Raw genomic sequence first — 4,349 nt, 5'->3', positions numbered from 1 at the left:
TATTAAACACAGCTACCAATGGCTACGTTGGAAATTGTTTGCAACATCTTATGGGACCTCTCACCTGTCTGCTGCCTGGAACATTTTCAATTACAAATTGCAAAGGTCCCCATCCCTCTGCCTCTCCCCTTCCCCGACTTCAGCGGCAGGATAAGTATCTTCCCCTTATTTGGTGCTGCTGGAACTTTGCAAGTTTGAGTTAATTTCACCACGTTCGGTGCTAGAGCGAACTCCTGTCATTTCCCAACAGCTAGAAGAATACCTGCGTAGGCACGATCACTGTGCAGCCCACTCAGTAACACGAGTAATGATCTTTAAGTGAACCATATCAGGACTGTCGGGGATTTGGATAATTTAGACAAGAAAATTGGAACAAGTGTGCATTTCTCTAAAAAATGTCACTCTGATTTTCTGCTTAGTGGGACTACACAATCCATTAATGCAAAATCCTCTCAGAGGACCAGAAAGGTTTTTTCTTTTTTTTTTCACCAAGCCAGGGAGGGTGCATGCCTGGTGCTTATATAGTGTTTGTGTGCGTGTGTGTGTGTGTGTGTGCGCGTGCATGTACATGCACATGCATATCTCCAGGCACTGGGATGGTAGATGGGCAGTTTCCTTTCAGACCCACGAATAACAGACTGGACAGAGGAGCACAGATGATGTTTTCGTGCTGTTTGTTAGGGACACGACAGATTTCTGAGATGACTATTGTGATGTTCTGCAAACTTGGAATTAAAACCCTCTAGGGGGAAGGATATTTCTCCTACATTGATTGATACCCTACTTAGCACCTCTGACAAAGCGAGGGAAACCAGGATTGATTTTTTTTCTCTCCTTTTATAGTGAGTCATTCTAGAAGGAATCTCAAACCCCAAAGAGGAAACCTAACAGGTAGAGGATCTTGATTAGAAGGGAGAGACGGAGAGAGAACTTTAGATATTTTCTATTGCATTTTTATCTCAAAGATTTAAGTGTTTCTAGTCAGAAGCTAGAAAGAGTAGACCATAATATGGGTGACATTCTGGAGACAGAAGCCAGTCTGGATTTTGGGGGGCTGTAACAGGAGCCCTATTATATAAATGAGCTGGAGAAATTGCTAGAAACCATCTCTAGGGCTGAGAACTATTTCCATTTTCTACATTTCCTCTCTTGTTTGTTCCCCTGAAGGACCTTAGGAAGTGAGCTGTGCCAAAGGCAGTTATCCCCATTGTGTAGATGACAAAACTGAGGTCCAGGGAATTTACTGCAAGTCACATAGCTAGTCTGGGGCCCTATCAGGAGTGCTTTTATTTTCAGTTCTTTTGTTGGTTACAGCTAGAACACAAGATGACTTGTGTTTACCTCTGGGTTTTTTATTTATTTTATTTATTTTTAAAAGATTTTATTTATTTGAGAGAGAGAGAGAAAGAGCACAAGCAGGGGAGCATCAGAGGAAGAGGGAGAAGCAGACTCCCCACTGAGCAGGGATCCTGACACGGAACTCCATCCCAGGACCCTGAGATCATGACCTGAGCCGAAGGCAGACACTTACCCGACTGAGCCACCCAGGCACGCCCCCTGTGGGTTTTTTTTAAAAAAATTCGATCAAGAAGGATGAGGAACTTAGTCCCCTCCCTGTCCCCATCCCTTCCTGATTTTTATTTATCAGTGTGTAAGCAATGCCTGTTGACTGTAAGGAAGTCACTTCCCTGTGCCCTGCTCTGGTTTTCTCATCTGTAAAGTGTCTGTTGGGTCAGATGCTCTTCAAGTTTCCCTTCAGCCTTCATCTTTTATGATTTTTTAAAAAAATATTTTATTTATTTATTTAAGAGAGAGAGAGCAAGAGAGAGCACAAGAGGGTGAAGGGCAGAGGGAGAAGCAGACTCCCCACCAAGCAGGAAGCCCAATGCGGGACTCGATCCCAGGACTCTGGGATCATGACCTGGGTAGAAGGCAGACATCTAACCAACTGAGCCACCCAGGTGCCCTGATCGTTTATAATTGAGTAAGATGCATACAGTCTCTGAATCATTTATACAGTATCTGGTTCTGTTTGCTACATAGTTACTGCAGATACTCCTGTGCTCTGAATACGAATCCATGAAGAGTTAATGCTTAAACCTGGACCTCATGGTAGCCACTGTGACTTGTATGAGAAAGAATTTTCAGGTTTCTCTGTCCAATGACCTGCATCAACACAAGTGATCCAGAAAACTGCTGCTCATGCTACATTATGACCGGGCTGCCCCATCACGGGTGATGCTAAATGATCGTGATAATCCCTGAAGGAAAAATGGAAGCACATTTGTCCCTTCGATCCATAATTGGCCTGACACTGAGTCCCAGAGTCCATGCACACCAAGCCTCTGTCGGCTGGTAAACGCTGCTTATGTCACCTTATCAGGCTGTGATGGGGCTGATGTGCCTTTTTTGCCTAGAACTATTTTAGTCCTCTCCACTTTCAGCCTTCGTTTTTAGGGGATAACTCGGACAGATTGCAATATACCAGGGTTGAGTTAACAAAGATGTGTTGTCTTTCTCAGAAGCCAGATAGGGCAAAAATACATTTGATAGCCACTTGTATGCTTGATAGAAAACAAAAAAAGCTGTCTGGCTCATAGCCATATCAAACATGGGCAGTGTCATGGAGTGGAAAAAGCCCAAGTCGGACTGTTCTGGATTGAAATCCCAGCTCTGTCACTTACAAGGTGTGTGACCTTGGGCAAGCTATTCAGCCTCTCAGAAACCTATTTCCATGTCAGATGAATATGGTAATGCCAATTTCTGAGGGATGTTATAAAGTTTTCTAGCATAGTACCTGCAACAAAATAGTGCTCAGTAAGTGGGAGCGATTTCATTAAGGAAGATACAATGTCATGATAGCGGTTCCGTTTATAGGTGTGTTTCAAAGGCTGCACGCGGAAAGGATTCCTGGGGCTTGTTTTATTTCTGTTTCTGCGTCATTGCCTACTGCAGTATCTGGGAAATAGCCTTCAAACATTTTTAGTTAAATGAATGGCTGACTGAATGAGCAACAGTAATATGAAATAGATGGCAGGAAACTGATCGCCTCCAAGGGCTTGTGACTTGCTCAACTACTAAGTTGGCAAAGCCAAGAGTCCTACCCATGTCTTCTGATGCAAGTGCTTGCTAGCAGTATCTACCTTATTAATCTATAGATATTTTGTTACCCCAATTTGGGAGCATTTGTGTTTCCAGAAACCTGTGAATCACTTCTTTGCTTTATTAGGTCCCTTTTCTAAGTAGGGTAAATGGGATAATCGTTTGTTTGTTCATTGAACAGTTTTGAGTAGAAGAGCAGAGAATTTAAAGGAAGACATGGATTGGTGGGTCCCTCTGGGGCCACAGCCTCTGCTGAGAACCTTTATTCGGTGTCTATTTTGGTTATCAGTAGATCTTTCTAGAACAGCTCTCGGTATTAAGTACAACACTGAGGCATCTGCCTTCTATTTTTTACTAAGCTTACTGTCTCCAAGGATGAAAAGTAACATACATTTTCTCCCTGACGTGCTTGCCAAGATCCATGTTCTTGATTAACCAAGCCCACTTTTCCTGCTGGCAGGAGTAAGGAAAAGGGGATTCTTTTGAACTACACAGGGAGGGGGGCCCCACTTGGGACTTCACATTAGCTTATTTCTACTAGTTATTATGGTTTTTTTTTCAATATTTTAAAGTAATCTTTACACCCAACATGGGGCTCGAACCTACACCCCCAAGATCAAAAGTCCACAGGCTCTTCCTACTGAGCCAGCCAGGCACCTGTCTTTGTTTCTTCTCAGCATGACAACAGGCCGGTTTCACCTACTGATCTCACTTACGTTCTGACCATTGCTAACACTGATACACTCTGGAGTGAGGACCTTAGGCTACTTCCCATGGCCATTTGGTGAGTCAGCAACAAGGCTTTGATTAGAACTCCGCATTCCTAAGGTCTGATCTTGTACTCACCTCAGTACTATGAATGATGACAGCTGGAAATAACAAGATTCATTTGAAGATTTTGGGTTCTGGGCTTCCAGACCCTAGAGATTAAAAAAAGAAATCCACTAGCTAAACTAGTTAGGATACAAAGTGATAACTGCTTTCTCTGTTGAGTTGAAACTATTTTCTTTGGGGGCACCTGAGTGGCTCAGTCAGTTAAGCATCCGACTCTTGATTTCAACTCAGGTCTTGATCTCACGGTGATGAGTTCAAACCCCGTGTTGGGCTCCACTTAAAGTTTGGGTTTTTTGTTTGTTTCCATGCTGCCCTAATACCCGGTGCTTTTAAGGGCTTGACTTGCAGACTGTCCAGTCACTCTGAACCATTTTAGTTGGGTGAATTCCTGTCCAAAGAGCTATTCCAGGTTC

This window comes from Ailuropoda melanoleuca, chromosome X (genome assembly GCF_002007445.2).
Source record: "Ailuropoda melanoleuca isolate Jingjing chromosome X, ASM200744v2, whole genome shotgun sequence".
NCBI lineage: Eukaryota > Metazoa > Chordata > Mammalia > Carnivora > Ursidae > Ailuropoda > Ailuropoda melanoleuca.
This window is presented reverse-complemented; position numbering follows the sequence as displayed.